Source organism: Poeciliopsis prolifica, unplaced genomic scaffold, assembly GCF_027474105.1.
Source record: "Poeciliopsis prolifica strain line A6 unplaced genomic scaffold, Auburn_PproV2 SCAFFOLD015, whole genome shotgun sequence".
Classification (NCBI taxonomy): domain Eukaryota; kingdom Metazoa; phylum Chordata; class Actinopteri; order Cyprinodontiformes; family Poeciliidae; genus Poeciliopsis; species Poeciliopsis prolifica.
Window position 1 is genome coordinate 11,149,312 of NW_026562390.1, and position 20,962 is coordinate 11,170,273.

Consider the following 20,962-nt stretch of genomic DNA (forward strand, 5'->3'; position numbering starts at 1 on the left):
CAGACATTTTACCTCCTTCATTCCAGCAGTTATCCATCTCATCTGACCACATTGATATTCAAATCTGACCCAGGCTGAGTTCCACCTTCACTGAAGGTCTTTCCAAACAACCAAGAAAGAAGAAAGTCGCACCACTTTTCAAGCCTGACTAAGTGACAACCTCAGACCTTTGGCCAGTAAAACATATACAGTAAAAACACATAAGCCTGCATGCCTTCTTTGCAGAAGTGTTCACACCTCTTGACCTTATATTTACAACACTGTAGCTGAAATGTGTCATATGCATTTGCATACAACTGTGGAATTAATGTTTTAAGGGAGACATACAAATGGACTTTCTGCCACATATGGTTCAAAGCCTTATAAGTGGAACCATGTATTTCTTGCTACACTTGCTAAATTTGTGTAGAGCATGATTATTGGTTGTCTTGCCAACTGAATCTCCAAGACTGAGCTTTGGATCTCGGCATTTCCTCCAGCCACCATGGGCTGTTTCTCTGATTAATGCTTAACAGGCATTTTGTTAGGGGTATTTAGACAGGAAATAACTTACCCACGGGTGACCTCTATTTATCAATTACATGATTTCTGAATACATTAATTTGCATAATAAATTCTGAAAAGTATACATTCACTTCCTTTCACGTGAAATTATCCCCTACTTTGTTTTGACTGAAAACACAAAATCCCTGTCAAAGGGTTTATGGCAACAAAATACAGCAAAGCTGTAGGCATATGGACATGATTGTGCAACAAATAAAAGTGTTAGTCAAAACGGTACCGCACTGCAAATATGTGTGCAGATGAGGTTCCCTCGCTTCTTCTGAAGAGACGATCCTGGAGGAGAGGTGAGAAAGCACTGTTTACCTGTCTGCTGTTGCTCTTATTGACATGGTCCCACATGACATGTGAAAGAAGACAGAGTCCAGCATCTGGCCATGAGCTATCATTATCTTTGCCTTCTCCTCTCTGATGAATCTTGCCCAGCTCCTTGCTGAGGAGCACGGCTTTATTTAATGGGCTCTTTCAGCCGTGGTTTGCCAGGCGGAAGCCTCTTACAAACCCATTTAAAGATGGTTCTATGGATTTCATGGCTCCCCGGGCACTCTCTCCTCGTTTCAATAAGGTGAAGTCCAAGGCTTTATCCATCTGTCAATGGGCCAAGGGAACGGTGCATGCAGCAGTTTTTTAATCCCTGAGATGCCACTGTCCACTCTGTGCTCGGCTGTTCTCTGATAGGACAGGCTGGCTGTGCGGCGCTCACCTGGGGACTTTTGAGTTCCTGTGGCAGAGCAGATTTATTGTTGCATTGATGAGGATAGAGTCTGGGCAACTTAGAGTGTGCCTGCAGACACAAACTCAGATAATAGGATAGGAGAGGAACGACATAGAAAGAAGATCCAGGTGCTTCTGAAATAATTACACATCTGCTATGTGGGATGTGCAAATATGTCTACCACAAATTTATTCATCATTTTCTTGTGAATTTTACATGTGTACTAACAACAATCACATTTGCAGGAAAACATAAGACCATAGTTAAAATAAAAAGAATCACACACCAAACTTTTATAAACTCACACTTATTAGTTGCTGCGTTGTATTATATTTGTAATGCTGATTACATCAGCAGTATTTGCAGTATATTTTTGATAGATTATAAGCATATTAAGTAACATGCGATCTAAGATGAATATTGTTAAGTCAACTTCATGAAATACAATTGAAACCGAAAAGTTAAAAGTTTAAATCAAGGTTCACAAATGTAATGAGATTAAAAAAAATTCTCATCTTGTTTTTGCATTCTCCTTCCTCTTTGCTGTGGCAAGATAAGCTTAGCTCCTCACCCAGCCTTGTCTGCCCCAGTTCCAGTTGTCTGAAGAATTGCACTGAGCACAAACATGAGCAACTTTGGGAGAGTTGCTATTTTCCTGACTTACAAAGATAAAAAAACACACCATCCTTCCTTGACTGATTTGTTTTATTAAAATGCACAGATTTTTCAAACACAATTGCACTTTTTATGTTTGTAGCTATTGTTGTAGCCAATTGCTGATGTGTGAAATGTTGGCACACATGCACCTTACTTCACTAGATGTTTGTTTTTTCATTTTTACTTATTTTTGTTCGTCCTACATACATGTGCTTCCTCGTGGCACTCCATTAGGGGATATTGGTGGTCTCCGTACATGATCATTTAGAATGAGTGTGTACATGCATAGCTGTTTATCTCTGTATTTTGCTCAGCTATATTTTTCTACAAATGAGCTCTGAAGACAGGTCCCAGCCTCCCCTCAACCCTGCAAGAATAAGCAGCTATATTTTCCCATTTTGGTTTTATTATTAAACAGCCAAGCTGGTCACTCCATCATATTTTTATTATTATCATGTTGGAATTTCAATTTGCTATGATAAATTTAAGTTTTCTTATATTAGAACAATACTTGAAGACTTTAGCTTATGATAAATGCAATTCTGACTTTAGGTTTTCTAGTGTTATATCATTTAGATAGTTAGAAGCAAAAGATGCAGTCATTTTTTAGTCATGATAAATCAGGATAGAGGAACGTCATTGAGTGTTTCAGACATGAAAGTATTCTTCATTCTGAGTCTCTTGATTGTGCCCTAGAGAACAGGGAAGCACTCGTTAATGGCATTATCAGAGGCAATCACTTCACTGAGGTCAGACAATGAGGACTTAAAAGCCGTAAAGTTTGCAACAATGACAAATTATCTGCCAACACCACACTCAGAGTCACACAAAAACACATTTTCTCGTACTTTTTGTCTGGAAAATCGAAGAAAAACTAACATTTTTCATCCATATAAACCTAGACATTGTAAATGCGTCAACAATATTCTGAAAGAAAAATGACACAAAATGTGTTATTGTATTCTGTTGTGTTGTACAAGATTTCAATATTTTACATTTTATGTAAACTTTCATGGTCCTCGGTGCAGGAATCATGGTTTAATTTTTCAACTTAAGCTGTCATTAAAACCTGAAACACACTTGAGGTTTGATAAAGGAAGAGAAGAACAACAACCCACTAATATGCCTTTAAAAGTCTTCTTTGAATTTCAAGTATTATGTCTTTGTCTTTGAGATCAGATAGTCATAATTTGACCTTAAGTGCAAAATGTCGCTGAACATACGACTGACCTAGAACCAATTTGACAACAACTGACCTCCTTGCTGTGAGCTCATTCCACTGACACAGGAATTTGAAACATCTGTAGTGGGGGAATTAAGCCCACTTCTCTTCACAAAAAACTCTCTAAATCCTTTAGGTACTTGGATTCCACTCACAGCTCAAGCTTCAGACCCCTCTGCAAATGATTGAGGTTCTGAGACTGCCTTTGCCTCTCCATGACCTACATGTGATTTATCCACTTCTTGTTTTTCTTGTTGGTTTTGGGTCACTGTCATCCCAAAAGACCCAAACAGGACCAGTCTACGGTGTTCTAGCTGAGGGGAGAAGGTTCTTCCCCTACCTTTTATAGCACTTCAACTTATTTATCTGTTCTTCTGATAAATAAGAAGAGCAGTGAAGTCGTCATTCACCCTTATAAAAAAGATCCAAGCATGATGATCCATCTCCATGTTTCACTGTAAGGATACGGCTCCTCGGGTTAAATTTCTTATCTTCAAAAAATGTGAGGTCCAGTTTGTGTCTAAGAGCTTGACTTTAATTTACATCTGACAATGACGCACACTCTTTCTCTAACTTTAGATTGATAGTGTGACAAATTCTCAAGTTAAAAGGATGGGTTAGATTACACTTTTGATTTAAAAATAAAAAAACTATTACTATTTTATTATTTTTATCTCTTTAATGATAAACTAAATAGCTTAACATTTAATTATTCTGGGGTGGAAAGTGCTCTGTTAATCAATGTTGACATGAAAACTGCAAAGTTCGTACGAAGATCTTTTTAAATGAAAGGTAAAAAATTAATACAATTTTTGGTGTTGATTTTTATTTTTCTTGTCTGGAAGGACTTTTGTCTATTCTAATAAGGGAATATGGGACAATCTTTTCTTTGGAAAAGATTGGAAAAGACTCAAAATGCAGAAAGCAGTGTCACCAATGCTTTATTTGTACTGTAAATGGAAAAACTAGTGGGGTTTTTTTTATGTCTGTTTAAGACACAATCTTAACATTTATAATACTAAATTATATCCACAAAGACTTTGCCATACACTCAAATATAAATTATTCAAATCTAACTAAACCCATTCTTATATAACATGTTCTCATTTGATCACAAGCTGAGAAGCTTAAGAAATGTCATAATATTTTGCATCTAAGGAATATATTCTACTAGATCTACAGTCATTGTGACAGTAACTTGTGACCTACGCTGGTAATGATCAAGGAACTCTCATCTTTGCAGGGTGAACAGTGACTGTCAGGTACAACAGAACTTTAAGTGACAGGGAGGGAAATGTGTGAAGATGCGTGGAGAGCTTCTTAAAGCTCGGGAATGTTACTGGAAAAACTACTCACCAACAGTGAGTTCAGTCAGAGCAACCAATAAAGTGTTTAAATCACCTAAAACTAATAATATGGATCCACCTTTGTTTTATACTAAGACAGTAAGTAGGATAATAAAGGAGATCAGTAAAACTTTCTTTTGGCTCTGTGCAAACAGTAAAAGAGGAAATTTGCTCATTCAATATAAACTGCATAGATGGATGTAATAGTAACTGATATGAATGCCTTCTGGGAACCAACCTTTGGAGGTTTTCCTGGGTCCAGCCCCCTAAGAGGAGACCCAAGAGCAGACGCAAAAAACATTGGAAAAGCAATATTTCCCTTCTGGTCTCCAAACGCCTGGGGATTTCCCAGGATGATTTTGAAAGTGTCACTGGGGAGAGGGCTTTCTGAGTTTGTCTCCTGGACCGGTGGCAGAGGAATAAAAAATATAAAAAAAGAAAAAGAAAAAAAGAATGACCTGATGGTCAGGCAGACTAAAACCAGCATATATGTAACAGTACATTCTGAACTTTATTATTCTCCAAACATATCATTGCTCAGATGAGCTGAAACACAATTTTACCCCCAAGATTTACTGACAGCATCTCAATCTGCAAACTTCTGATACTAAAAATAGCATGGAGGAAATCAAAGGTGTTCTTTCACTTAGTTCTCTATTTTTCATAGGAGAAGGTTGATTATCATTCTCTAAATATCAGATTATCATTCTCTAAATGTCTATCAGCCTGCTAAAGCAGATTGGTTTTTTTTATTATGTCAATATTGTCCATTTGAGGTAAACCATTTCATTTCAAAGGAATAGGTAATTGCATCCAATGTTGTGGTTTGACTTGAAAATTCTGTTTTCTTTCACCTTCTCTTTTCTGAAAGATCTCTCTTACAATTTGATGAGATGCACCAAGCTTGTATCCCTCAAAGTTCTGACTGATACTGGAGTCTTAGACTTCTCTTTAAACTTGCATAAAATAAAATAAAAAATACTAATTTGTTTCGTTGGTCATTTTCAAGCATTAACACATAACTAAGTTACTGTTTAGAGCAGGGGTGCTCAAGTCCAGTCCTCGAGAGCTACCATCCTGCAACTATCAGATGCATCCCTGCTCCAACTCACCTGAATCAAATGAATGACTCGTTACCAGGCCTGTTCAAAGCTGAGCCTGGTCTACTGGAGTAAGGCTGCAACTAAAAGTTGCAGGACAGTAGCTCTCGAGGACTGGACTTGAGCACCCCTGGTTTAGAGTTTGGCATCGTAGCATGTGCTTAATCTGTGTGATTGGGTGTATTGATTGCAAGTAGCTAAAACGCTGGAATAAAATGCTGGGATACATGATGGATGGATTTTATAATAATTGTTCTATTTAAGTTTTCTTTTTGATTGAAACCTTAGAAGAATTTAGACTCAGTAAATGTCCCCAGTTCCTAAAATGCCCACAAAGTTCCCTGTCATTGTTCACCTTGTAACCAACAACACCCCCTCTCCTGATTCCCCACTGCTTTGACCATCTGAGTCTGTGGTGGAATGTCCTTTTTTAGCTGCTCAGGCTAAGTTTGGATGGTGTGAGAGGGAGGCCGGACCAGTGGGGATGTCCTGGCGTAGTCTATCCTCTGTTGTACACCGGACTCCTGGCCATCCCGTATTAATCAGATTTGCTGCACCAGCCATATGTCCAAGCAGCATGATAAACCCTCACTGCTCTCCAGCACCTCTTAGCATGCACCGTCAACACAGTGTGCATTTGTCTACAGCACACGCGCTGTTCCTCCAGAGGTTTTTCTTCAAAGAACTGCTGAGACATTGAATATGTCTAGTTTGAATGTCTGAGGTGTTGTGTTTTTATTTCACTCTAAGTAAAGGGTGTTAAAGAAACAGCTAGCACAGTGACATTGCATCAGAGGAAAACCCAAAGGAGGAGGAAGTCACTTTTTGGCAACGGGACCATTGGTAGGGAAATACATGGGGCTATGTACGTCACTGCAACAGGAGAATTGGCACCATAGAAGTGCATTAACTAAAGCTTATTCCTGTTTCCATCTGTCATCTCTTCCTTAACAGGATGTTTCATACTTCATATTCTTACACGACCCCACTCCCAAGGTGTCATCATTTGGATACAGTTTCTTTCACACTGCTTAGCAACAGCGTTGATGAGATACTTGTGTTTCAACTCCAGTGGCAAGAATTGCACATTGATAACTCAGAGAGCAAAAATCATTTGTTCATACAAAGCTTTCTATTTTGCTCGACGAAAAGATGCCTCTCGCAATCCATAATTCATAAACAAAAATCACAAGAGAGAACATCAACACTTATCAAACATGATTAACTATGTGTCTTGTATCACAAATTGAATTTGGCTCTGTATGGATGCGTGATTGTTAGACAGCAATCACCAGAAAGCCTGAGGTAGTTATGTGACACAGGCAGGAAAATGAGTAAGTGCTGGAGAGTTTAGGCTTCTCAGTGTTGATGAAAACAATAAAATCCTCTGTTGGAATCGTCGGATCAGATATAGCCATTTATTGTCCACAAACAAAAAGCAAAAATGAAAATCTTACAATTACAAAGACTTCTGATTTTCTATTTTATTTGTTTTGTGGACATAACATTTTATATGCCCCTGTGTTATTAGGAAAAGTTAAACTACTCCTTTAACTTTCCATAATCATGCCAGAGCCATAACTTTTCCTGTGTTTTATTGGAATTTCATGTGATAACCAGCAGAATGTACCACTCAACTGTGAAATCTGAGGAAAATTATTCTGTGTAGATCTCAGACGATTTATTCAAGAACATAAATACACAATTTCTATCAGATGACAAATGAACAAAGCAAACTGGAAAAAGTTATGAAGTCAAAGTTAGTTTGATTCATTGTTAAGTTTATATGACAACAGCCCAAGTTTTAAGCATCTCAATGAGGACTGCTCATTCCATCATCTGAAAGTGGGAAGAACTTGATACAACCACAGACCTAATATATAGCAATCCCGGCTGAAAGTTTTAGATGCAGTCCTGTTCCAACACACCTGAATCAAATACCTGACTTAAGTCAAGCGACCAACCATTGAAAAGTTTAAAAAATGTAGGATGTCAGCCTATGATCTACACTGAAAGGCTTGGCATTAGAGAAAGAAACAATTGGTAATCTATTGGCGGGTAGGATATGGTGTTGATAGAACAAATGTCGGTCCTCCAATCTACAGATCTAACAATAAAGCCATTGTTTTATTTGAATAGAGACAATTTAACATTTGCATTTTGAAGAAAGTGGAAGATGTGAGCTCTGTTTTTTTTTTGTTTGTTTGTTTTTTTACTTTTGGCCTAAGAAGACTAACACTGCACTTCATGAACAAATGTTTCACCCTCTGGATGTACAGTACTTGTGAGACCAGTCGTCTCCACAGTCAGTCAAAAGGGGTTCTTGTCCTGCATGTTTCAGATATTTAGACATGGACATGAAAATGCCAACAACCACCTAACTGAACATGGGAAAAAGAAATAACTTGTGCCCTCCCTACCAAATCAACCACTGTTTTCAATACACCCGAATCAAATGAATGGCTCACTACCATCCTCCTTTCATCCTTCTGGTGAAAGACATTAACTCGGAGAGGCTGAACTCAAATTCACGTCACACTTTTTCAAATTTATATGGCTTTTTTTATATGCTTTTTAGAGGAACATTCTCTACTTTATGCTGGTCTGTGAGATAAAATACAGTTAGATAACATACTTTATAACTTTGTGGTGTAAAGTAACAGAATTTGATCAATTATGGGGGTAAATACTTTTCAAGGCACTGTGTATTGTCCTACAGAAGACATCTTCTCTAGTAAGAGGACCAAGAAGTCCTGCAACAGATGGCATTTCCCACCACACCCCCTTGCTCCCCCAGGGCCCATATATCAACAACATAGTCAGTGTGGGATTAGATGAAAGAGCAGAAGTTGCTGGGTAGTCTAAATCCACAGAGGAACTGTGGTAAGATCTCCATGATGCTTGGAACAACCTTCTGGCCAACAAACCTAAGGAGCTGTGTGTTGATTAATAGACAAGTACATGCTGAGCCAAACGCTGACCTGATTTATGCTGCCATTTGAAGACTTGTAAAGCCTTCAAAATGTTCTTATTCTGTATAAATAAGACCTCAAAATTTCATCAGATTCATGTGTGGAATCCCACAAAGTAAATCACCATATTTTAATATTGCACTGAATAAAATATGACATGTCAGAGGTCAGATGTGGAAAAAATGGGGTAAAACATTTGCGATTAACATTAACATTTGTGATTCCTTAAAGCCGTCTTGGAGAAATACAGAGTTCTGACCTGACCAAACAAAAATGTAGACTTATTTTATTCATTTTATAGAATACTTGATTATGGTGGTATGATTACTAATTTGTTTCTCTAAAATTGATGATAGCATGTCTTGTTCCAGAAGTTGCTAAAACAGCCGGTTTCCGGTTTTCGCCACTTCAGGAAAGTTGCCAAAGTTGTGATAAATTGTCAAGCTAGAGTGTAGTGGTTTCTTCTCTTCAAATTTAAACTTCATGACAAAACAAATCCCTAAAAATATTTTACAACAGTTCTCCGGTTTGTCCATGTGAAGCTCATTTGAACATTCTGCAGGTGGCCTGCAGAGGCGTATCTGGTGAGCAGCAGTTTTGCACTGTGCAGTTAAAACTGTTCCAGTCGGTTGCTAAGCAGATTGTGAACCCACTGACATCAGTCATTATTAAAGGTTAAGTTTATATAGCTAATCCTGAATTTTCACAGCTTGTGGTTTGTTTGGACAGAAAAAAATAAACCCTTCTCAATCCTTTGTATAGATATAGATATGTCATATTTGTCCTACAATAAATTTATCTCGACTCGTCTCTATTAACTCTAAATAAGTCTGTACATTTATTTCTACCTCTTGAATGCTCCCAAATACTTAAAAAAATGTTTATAAAGAAGTATCACATTTGATTTTTGACTCTTTATCTTTTGTGTTTTTTATTTATGTATTTGTGTAAATATCTATATTTTTATGTTTTAATGATCTTCATCTGGTATAAGGGAACCGATCAAAATATGACACAGCACCATAATTGTTCATTAAACCTATATATATATATATATATATAAGCACCGCGGGGTTCTTATCCTCTGAGCTCGGGTCCTCTACCAGAGGCCTGGGAGCTTGAGGGTCCTGCGCAGTATCTTGGCTGTGCCAAGGACTGCACATTTCTGGACTGAGATGTCTGATGTTGTTCCTGGGATCTGTTGTAGCCACTGCTCCAGTTTGGGGGTTACTGCCCCGAGGGCCCCGATGACCACAGGCATATATATATATATATATATATATATATATATATATATATATATATATATATATATATATATATATATATATATATATATATATATATATATATATATATACTTCCAGATCCAGACAGACCGAATGGTAATGGCGAACCAACCAGACATTCTCGTAGTGGATAAACAACAGAGGAAAGCCGTTGTGGTAGATGTAGCAATACCAAGTGATTGCAACATCAGGAAAAAGGAGCACGAGAAACTGGAGAAATACCAGGGCCTCAGGGAAGAACTGGAGAGGGCCTGGAAGGTGAAGACCACAGTGGTGCCTGTGGTCATCGGGGCCCTCGGGGCAGTAACCCCCAAACTGGAGCAGTGGCTACAACAGATCCCAGGAACAACATCAGACATCTCAGTCCAGAAATGTGCAGTCCTTGGCACAGCCAAGATACTGCAGAACCCTCAAGCTCCCAGGCCTCTGGTAGAGGACCCGAGCTCAGAGGATAAGAACCACCCACGGTGGGTGAGAAGGGAAATATATATATATATACATGACACCATAATGATCTCCAATACATGGAACATTGTAAATATTTAAAAAAAAATTATGATGCATTCAAATGTTAAACCCTAACACTTTTATGTAAAATAGCATAATTGTCTTGCAAAGGCACACTGTACATAAAACATGCAATGATTCTAAAATCATTGCATGTTTTATGCAATGACCAGCAAAGTGACCAGCAAAAAGAGCTGGTCACTTTTTTTGCCCAAAACCCTTAAAATATATGTAGGTTCTCAGATTCCAGTTCTCCTGTCTTTCCCATTTTGAAAGGTGTGTTAGATAGATAGATAGATAGATAGATAGATAGATAGATAGATAGATAGATAGATAGATAGATAGATAGATAGATAGATAGATAGATAGATAGATAGATAGATAGATAGATAGATAGATAGATAGATAGATAGATAGATAGATAGATAGATAGATAGATAGATAGATAGATAGATAGATAGATAGATAGATAGATAGATAGATAGATAGATAGATAGATTTGTGTTTTCTAAATTCTTCTATGCAACTGCATTAAAATGTAACTTTGTGACTTTGCAAATATAGCAATATATACATATAGCTCTTCACTAAAACAAAGGCTCTCAGGTGATATATTACACTCTAGTTGCTCAATCATGCAAGGCAGGTAGGTTGCTTCTCCTCACTAACCATCCACCCACCCATATATGCATGGCTGCCCTCTTTGCTTCTTACAGCTCAGCTCCCTCCACCCCCCCTCAGGCGTCCAACCCCATCCTTTTACTACTGACATACATCTAGCAGGACCCCCACACCTTTTTGTGCTGGGCTCCTTTTCTTTTGTGAGCTGGTCACAGCAGTAGCCCGCAGGAGCACATCAGCCATGTTTTTTTTTTTTTTTTTTTTTTTTTTTTTTTTTTTGTGATTGGACTAAGGGGCATAAAATAAACAAAAAAAAGAGATTTTTGCTAATTGATTTTTTTAGAATAACCCTTTGTGGTAAATGTGGTTGTGTTGACTGAAATTGTCTTCTTTTTTTGTCTTACTAAATAAGCCTTTAAAATATATATATGTGTATATATTTTTTTATTTATGTATTTGTGGAAATATCTATATTTTTATGTACGGTGTGAAGCTGCAGCATCACCAAGGTGAACTGCAGATAACCTCATGACGTTGCGCACATAGTATTGCCTGCCTATATAAAATTTACGGTGGCCGCGTGTATCTGCTGGTGCTCTGAGCCGCCGATGAGGCTTTGCAGATCATCTGACTTCAGTCTAGATGAAGGATGAGCTTCTCGGGCATAGACATTGTCCATCCTGCTGATGCTCTCCCCTCGTCTCATCGTAAACTCTTGTGCACCCTCTGGTGCTTGCTAGTCTCCCAAACTTCTTTGTGTAGCCTGCTTTGCAGATTGTCTTCCTTGTCTGTGTGGTTGCTCATTATTCAGAGACAGACGGATCTCAGGTCATCTGCAGCTGCAGCGAAGGAGAAGCAGGAAAGATGGCGATCATCCATTAGACCGACCGGGCGCACGCATGAAATACGAGGACAACTTTCGGGAGGATCGCTCGAGGAGAAGATTGTACCAGTGAGTTTTTTTGTGTGTGGTTTTAATCTCCCCTTCTTGTGATTGTGCGTCCCGTTTCGTCAAGATTGCTGCTGGGCTTTCAAGGTCCAAGAGAGCGTCGGTGTGGTAGATCATGGGATATAATTTGGAGAGCGCCTCGTGAATGACCTGGAAAGAGCTGCGTGCTCGCTCGGGTTTCGTCCAGGGTCCAGACGAGGAAGTCGGGGCGAGATTTTTGGGGGGTTTTGGGGTTTTTTTTAGTCACTAGGCAGCCCCAAAAAGTCAAGTGGCTCTTCTCGCTTCCCAAGCCGCTGCTTCCTCGCTTATGTCGCCTTTCGGTTTGTTGTCAAAGTGACACAAGGAAATGGACGCGGCGGCAGCAGCGTTGGTGGTGGTGGCGCAAAAAGTAGGAGGCTTGCCTGCGTGTTTCGGCAGCACCGGAGCGGAGTGTTTTGTTATTCCGCCGGCATGTCTGGTCAGAGGAATTAGTCGGTGGCCCCCCTCTCTCTCTCTCTCTCTTCCTCTCTCCCTCGCTGGTGCCTGCGCGGTAGCTTCATGGAGGAGCCATTGCTCTGGGTTGATCTCCTCTCCCAGACTCCATTAGCGACACAGAGAAGCTGCCATAGCCGCTGGTCCAGCCACACACACACCCCCCCCCCCCCCCCCCCCCCCCCCCACACACACACACACACACACACACTCACTCACTCACCATGAAAGCCATGTCCAGTGCTTTCCTATCCCCCTCCTCCCAGCTTCTAGAGAAAGAAACCTTATCAGCTAGCGATTTTTGGACTTCGTTCTCCACAGCGTTGGAGTTAGATATCTCTAAGAAAACCCACAGTTTGGTTCTACCTATAATATGTTCTCAGCTTCTTTTTTTTATTATTATTATCATTATTCCTTGGGTGAGCACTGCTTCAGTGTTACCAGCTTGACTGCTTGGAGGTGCTGTTTTGCTTGTCACTGGTCTCAAGTCAGGTATGTCACACAAAGTAGGGCTTCACCATGAAATGGAGGAAGGAAAGATGAGTCTCCAAGGAGAGCCCCTGGAGTCAGACAGGCAGGCAGAACAAAGGTTGTGTTCAGAATGAGCTCATCCACCTTTTTCTCCTTCTTCTTCCTCCTCCTTCTTCTGCTGCTTTTTTTTCAGCTCTGAAGTTTTAGCTTGCTGAGAGGGGGAGACAGGAGAAGTTTAAAAGTGGCGGTGCATTCAAGGTGTTGACTCCCCATGAGTTTTTTATTTTTTATTTTTGCTTTCACTTACATGCTTGCAGATGGTCGAGGGCCGATCTTCAGGTTTGAAGATCTACCAAGGTTTTAAAAAGTTAAATGTTTCAAAACCGCTGAAATGCTGCACCGTTTTGTTTCTGTTTTTCAAACGAATTTTAATGAGATCTAAGGGAAATAGCTGGAAATTGCTGGAGTGAATGGAATTGTGCATGGAGCAGGAAATCATCTCAATGACCTGCACACTACCAATCAGCTGGCTGAAAGAGGACGACTGCATTTCCTGGGTGCTGGTCAATTCACCCCTTTGCTCTTAAAGTAAATATTTATTCCCTGAGAGAAATTATTTTATCGTAACGGTATCTACCAAGCAAATTGTTGCACTTTTTAAAATTATAATTCACATTATAATCCACTCAATGAAAAAAGTAATGCAATGGTTAAAGTGCATACTTTGTTTATGGCTTAGCAAACATAACAGGGAGAGACAAAATGTCAAATTGGGCAAAGAAGAAAATTGGTTAAGGTCTACACTTTATAGCAAATATAAATTTATTAGTATTTGCTATAAATACAAAAAAATATTTTTATATTTTAAATAGCTGTTACATTTGTATTATAAAAGCTGTTAGTAGTTATTTTTTGATCAAAGGTATTGGAAATTATTAAGTAAAAATGTGGAGTATGCTTAGTAGCAACACTGTTTTATGTCTGTTAAACTGGCTGGTTTGGCTACTGCAACAGACTGCCTGACCAATTAGCTTCTAATAATCTGTTACGAGTACAGAGCTGGACAGCAAACTTGAAAACAGGCAATTTACTGCTTTTAATTTAAAATTATATAATTATTGTTTATCTAAATAACACAAGCCAAATGTACTGGTTATGTATAATTGAATAGTCGATGCACTATTTTGTGGACTGTTGCTCTTTCTGTCTATGAATGGCACTGAAGTCCTGTATAATGTTTTAAAGTGCTTAAAAAATAAAGCTAGATTTTATTGAATATAACTTTTAAAGTAAGGGCAATTAAGTTTTTACATGTTTTCTCACTCACAAGTACAATAATGCTTTGATGCATGGTCATTTTCTCAGTTATCAAAATGTGGGAATCTTGTACCAGGCTGTGGAAACAAACTTTCCTGGTGTAACACTGGAAGATCTTCAGTAAAAAAACATTTAGAAAATTCCCTAACACAGTGGATGTCAAACTTTTCCTAAAAACTGTTCTGGCAGGGAACTGTCCACTTACCACAGTACATATGTTTTAGTATTGGGTATTATTAATGCGCTTTGGCCAAAATGACGGCCTTGGATATAAAACTAAGTGGTAGCTGCAGTTAAAATATTTTATTTTAAATATCAATCACCTTATATGATGCAGTCTCCTGCCATAAATACAGTGTTATTGTATAAAGCATACATAAATGTACATTGCAGGCATATATTGCTAATTGTAGTTTATTTTGTCATTGATTATATAATTTGAATATTTGAATATCCTACAGGTTTCTTATTTAACACATTAGATTAGGTTCGATATCATTTTGTGGTGCCAGTTCATAATTTATTGTTAAATGGAACTATTAAGTTTGCACAAGGACATCATCATATTTCTTCCTCTATTCTTGTTTTATGACGTTTTGATGAAGCAACAATCAATATGCTTGGACAGCTCATCTGTTTGGCTGTTGGCATTGTTTGCCAAATCTTTTGTTTTTAATTATCTAGCACATTACTCTGCCAAAATTACTTCATAATACCACTGAGAGCAGCCCAACCTGCACCAGCGTTGCTTGTCGAACATTTTCAGAACCAAGACTCTATCTACAGGTGGACATGGAGATACCATAGAGTTTAAAAGCAGAACAATGTCGTTTTTTGTTTTTTGGTCTTGCAGGTAGTTAATGATCAACAGAGCGGTATTAACACACACATACGCACGCTCTTCTGTTTCTGTGTGTGTGTGTGTGTGTGAGTGTGTGAGTGAAGCAACGGCTGTTGCAGGCGGTTTCTTGTAGAAAATTCTTATGATGATTCTTGCTTTGTTTTGGATCCGTTTCCAGGCTGCCCCATCCAGCTCTCTTTAGCGGTTTTCATTAAAATAAAAGCAGATCGTTACAACTTATGATAGCTCAGACTCCAGGGAGTGGAGATCTGGGCTGCACATGTTCATGTTATTACATAATTACTCGTATTGATGTGGTTTTTGAGCCATTTAGAGATTAGGTGTCATGCATGAACATGCTCTGTATTATCTGCTCAGCCTTAGGTGACTTTGTGTGCATAATAGACTGAAGGTGTCCAGCCTGCCTGGAGATTGAAAGGAGTGTGTACGTGTGTGTGTGTTCTGCAGCTTTTCCTAGCCACTGTGTGAAATCTTGCTGACAAGAAGCCTGTGAGCTTGACACGGTGTGCTGCGACAAGGCTGGGGCTGGGAAGAGCAATCAAAATGGTGGCCACGCTCCTTCTCTCCCCACCTCGGCAGGGCAGACAAGTTCTCGAGGAGGAGCCGATAGAGGACGAGCAGGCGAGAATCTGCTGTGGTCGTCACATTCGTCTGGCAAGACAGGCTGGCTGCGGCGGATCTAGTCTGCTAGAAGTTGCTGCAAATGAGCTTGGGGATTGCATGCTCAGGAGGTGATTAAGGTCTTTTGGTGGAGGAAGCTCCAGCGTCCACACAGATAACTCGTGCTCTGTTTGCAGTTCCAGCTCAAGCTTCAACTTTCACAAGTCTGCAATACATTCCTTATCGTTTTTTTTTTTTTTTTTTTTTTTTTCTCCACAAACAGTTGATTGATAGGATTCCACCTTTGGGTTGCAGAGTCTGTCAGACTCCTGAAGTCTGTTGGCTTGCTTTGTTGGTTTTATAGATGACCATCTCACCACGCATTTCATATGAAGAATAGGAAGCACCATTTTGTTCGAAATGTCAATCGATTAATCAATAATCTGATCATCAGAAACTGACGTAAAAACACCATAAAGCTAACAATTACCTATAAACTGATCCTTTCTTTTATTTAGCAATCTGTAATTAAAGCCTCTTAATGTTCATGTGGAAACTTTGCTTTCACTTTTCATACAGATTGTTTCAAAATTATTATCCACACCTAAAGCTAAAGTTATACTCATTTAATGTTCTTGACTTTATATGTTCTCGTTCAACAAATAGGGCAATAATCCTAAAGCTCTATATACAAGGTAACGGGACTTTTGAAGACCTTTGAACTCTCATCCAAAATAGGATTTGGATCATGCATTAAAAGGATCAAATTGAGACCAGAATGATGATATGACACTGTTTGGGCATTATGGTCACAATAAGTAATCGACACAATTAAAGTTAGTAATGAGGTGTTTTACATACAATGAAATAAAAGACATAAATACAGAGTAATACAGAGTAAGGGGACAAAAATAGAAGTACGTCTTTTGCTGAACCCTTAATGGTTCCCTCCTTAAGAGCAGAGCCTTTTCTTTTTATTTTTCTATATTTTCTGTGCATGTAACTCCAATAGATTAATTTTCTATAGTCATACTTAAGCTCTGAATATTTTTAGACACATTTTTTAGACTTTTTTTTCTTTTTTTACATTTCATTAAATTTGGTTTAAAGTTGTTAGTCAAGGAAGTTTCATTTATTCTATAACTTTAGCACGTTAAATAATAATTTAAGAAATTTAAGTGAAATAGGCATTTCTGAACTCTTGTGTGTGATGCTAGTCAAGTTTACATAGAAAATGTTACTGATTATATATGTTTTGCCAGCCTTTAACATAAATATAAATGTTTCACATGATGGAGCTGGTTGTGGATAACATGAGAACACATTGATTATAATTACATAACTATTGCTTTCTAGGGAATTTACTTTCAATCTGGCATACTGTTTCTTTATTAAATAGGTAGAGATGCACATCAGTCTTCCTCCTTTACTTTTTAAAAGATTTGACAGGTGATTTTGATTTCTTTTTCATTTATTTTTCTCTTAAATTGTCAGAACTGTAAGATTTAGAAGATAAATTGTACCAGAGGCATTGGTTTTGTTGCTGCTCAAGAATATTGTTAGACTAGAATTTTGTCATAGTTTTAAATCGTTTGGCCTTCTGATCTCCGATGTGAAAATGACCAGATTGCTGCATCTCTGTTCAGCAGTTTTTGAAGGTGTTTTTCGCAGCATATTGCCAACTGAACTCCTTTGCTGGAGCAACCAAAGAGTGCAAGCGGCTCATTTATCAACTAAAGAAAGATGGCGAAGCAATAAATGAAAAAAAAAAAGTTCAACAATTTTGGGTTCCTATTCAATTCACGACCTTTTGTATATTACTTAAAGATCTTGCAGGTGCCATTTAACTGAAGTGAAGGAGCTGAATGCCTCTTTACAGCAGCTCATAATTAACATTTATAAACGATTGTCCAAATCTGTGATCTATTTTAGTAGCTCAAGTGTCCCTATCTAAATTAAAACCAAAATTCAGCATCGAGGTGATGGAGTAGAGGCCAAGAATGCTAAAGCCTTTGTGTTTGTGAGGTGTTTTAATCATTTTTAACTGGTAAAGCGGAGGATCAAACAGCCCCAGAGACCTCTGTGATGGTTTGAATGCTGGAAGGAAGTGGTCATGAAGCTCATCAGTCATCCCCGTTTCTCTGTCTTTCTGCTCTTTACCTTCTCCGTTCTTTCTCACAACGTCTCCCCTCCTCCTCCCGTTGTCCTGACCTCTCTCATTCACTTACTCACACCGCATGATGCACTCCTCCATTCTTCTCTACCTGGGGCTGTGAAGGAGGCCAGGAGAGACGCACAAAAGCAAATTGAAATGCTCCAGTGAGCGCTTTCTTGACGAGATACATGGCACGTGAGATGCAGCCCGGCTCTGCTTGCTGTTCCACTACCAACCAAAGCGCTGTCCAGCTAAACACTGCAGCCAAATTTTGTTTGTTTTTGTCTCTAATATTGTTAATGTTGAGGCTCTGAAGCTTCAAAAATGATTTCAGATTGTGTTCAAAGTGCAATATGATTTGCAGTGTGATCTTTCTGCTGTGTAACCTTTGGCCTGCTAAAAGACCTAAGTGCACCACCATGTCTGGGTTTTAGGTGGAACAAGGAAGTGGCTAAGTAGAGGTGTCATTCCAGTTTCTGTTGTCAGTTGCCACGTTACACTGCTGCCAAACTGGTTCCTCCTCTTTGCTTTCCATCTGAAGATCAGTTTCACCCTGCTTCCCCTCCTGGAAGAAAAAAGTGTTTGTATCTCAGGAAGTTTGTTTTCTCAACATGTATGTACCTAAGGAGTAGATTTTTTTTGGAAATCCTGATCTGAAATGACTGTGCAGATGTGACGGCATGTCTTGTGAGACAAACGAGGAGTCCTATGGTTTCCAAATTCATCATGATTTAATGTCCTTCTGCATTAGGACACAGTAAGCCTACTCTGTCTGCCTCGAGCTGCCTGTGGTGGAGGGAGGAAAGGGAGGAAAAAAAAAACCCTCAGGCTTCTTTGGAGACGCCCGTTCCTTAGGCAGTGTGGTGCCTCTGGACAAGGCCTTCATTGAGCAGGAACAGGACTGGTCTTGTAGAGGGAGAGATCCACACTGGCTCAGCCTCTGAGACAACAGAGCTGTCCATCCACGATTAAATATTTAGAAACTCGGAAAGGAGGTCCCTGTGGTAAGTTAATATTGATGCGTCTCTCGTCTTTCCCTTCTCAAACTTGTTGAGTTGCCTCAAGAGGTCATTTGGTAGAGCTAGAGAAGCAGAAGAACAAGCTCACCTCCTCTCATCTTCAACAAACTTTGAAGGTTTTTATTGGATTGTAATTGTAATCTTCCATGAGTTTTTTATTTTGAGCTATTTGGTTATTCTTTTGTGGTGGGTTACCGCTTCCCTTGTCCTCTGGGTGGTTACTCTGAAATGCTCTGTCCTGATGAGCTTGTAACCTCACCCACCTCCTGTAACTGAAGTAACTGCCATGTCAGGCTTACAAGGAAGTCAGCATTGCAGTGTTTTCTGGCAGTTGTCCACTGAGTGCAACTCACAAGAAACCCTTCAGTGCATCCTGCAGCTTTTTTTTTTTCTTTTTTTGTCTGGTGATTTGTTTGTGGGGAAGAAATGCTTTTGCTTTATGTCAGTAGAGACATATTTGAAATAAAATGGGCTTAATGTTTGGAACCTTTGAGATAATGAAGGGTTCTTTGCACAAGTTTTTATACCCCTTGAACTTTAGCCCTAAACCTCCCTGGTGAGTGCTTCATGGAACCTTTTGTTGCACTTATAGCTGCAAGTCTTTTGGGGTACTGAAATTATCACTCCTTGATTATCGCAAAATAGCTCACGGTGTGTCAGATTGGATCAAGAGCTTCAATCTTTACATGCGTCGATCCAAATTGACCTTGATTCGACTCCATATCAAATCGGAACGGCGTCCTTGAGTCTGCTGAAGAAAATTATTCCCACACAGCTGCCAACACTGTGTTTCATAGTGAGAGTTGTAAATTTAGAGAGTTTCCAAGTAGGCAAGAAAATATAAATGTTGTTTCGTCTCACCAGATTGCCTTCTTTTAGATAATTGCTGAGTCATCTGAATACTTCTCATTGATTTCTATCAATAATGACTTTCTTCTTGCTACTCTTCCATAAAAGCGAAGCCAGGTAAAAGCAGATCAGTGGACAAAATATTGCAAGTGGATTCTACCTCCTGAGCTGTCACCTCCCACAGCTCCTGTGGAGTTATTATGGCGGCCTTGGCGTTTCTTCTCTAATTGTCAGTCATGTCCTGGTAGGTTTTTGCTGCTGTGCCATGCAGTTAACATTTTTAGATGATTGATCAACAGCGCTCCATGAGATGATCCTAATCCATAATATTTAAACAACTTCTCATCTATATTCCTGACCCATCTGCTGTTTTCATGTTGCTTGTCCTTCACTGATGTCTTCTATCCAGCCTCTTAGGCCTTCAGAGAAGAGATGTATTTAAACTGAGATGAAATTATAGACAGGTGGACTGTGTTTGAAAGTTAGTTCGACTTCAGAAGCTGATGTGTTGCATGGGGATCAGATTAAAAGGGTTGAATATATGCACACATTTTCCTTGCACTTCAATCTTTTGCTTTACTTAAATGTGGTGTATCTCAAAGATATACATCAAAGTTTGAGCGTGAAAAAATGCCAAATAGTTCAGGGGCTGTGAATACTTTTGCGAGATGCTGCATCACGATGGCACTTTGTGAGTAATCCATGGAGTTTGTTTGTGAAACGATGCAGAGCCTTAGAGAAGGCAGTAGATTGATTTGTGTGAGGAAGCCGTTTCCTTGGAGAAGCCGCTTTCCAAGGCTGCATGGAATGTAAGGTTTCCTGGACTAATTGTCCTTGTGGAAAAGCACTTCCTGGTTTCTCTGTAAGGTCTGTCCTTGTCTCCTTGGTCGTGTTTGTTTAGCCCATGCACGAGCTGATGAGCTTCAATTTCAGGAGCTCTGACTCAGCTCTCCCGTCAGACAGTGGATATGGTCTGGTTGGATTTGCTTGTTGTTGGTTTTTTTTTCCCTTTAGCCTACTTATGTGTGAAGTTTAATTTCTCAGAATTATTTTTTTAAGAACCCTTAAGTTAAGAAAGCTCTTGAGAAAACTAAAAATATCTGCCTAGCTTCCATTGCAAAATAGTAAAAATAATCAGGCCTGGAGCTATTAATTAAATTCTGCATTTAATTATTTTTAGAATATTTAATAATGTTGCTGCAAAGGGTTGCCCTGAGATCCATCCCTCGTGCTTTTTTTTCCCCTTTCTGATTTTATTTGGTAATGCAAACATCTTATT

The 20,962-nt window shown here is 39.0% G+C and overlaps 1 protein-coding gene across 1 annotated transcript in view; it reads left to right on the forward strand.

Moving 5' to 3' along the window:
• Positions 1-12,602: 12,602 nt before the first annotated feature.
• Positions 12,603-20,962, forward strand: part of znf462 (zinc finger protein 462) — a 52,223-nt gene continuing 43,863 nt past the window's right edge. Inside the window, 1 exon segment of the mRNA XM_055040084.1 lies at positions 12,603-12,902. The gene's annotated coding sequence lies outside the window, so the exon portion shown is untranslated.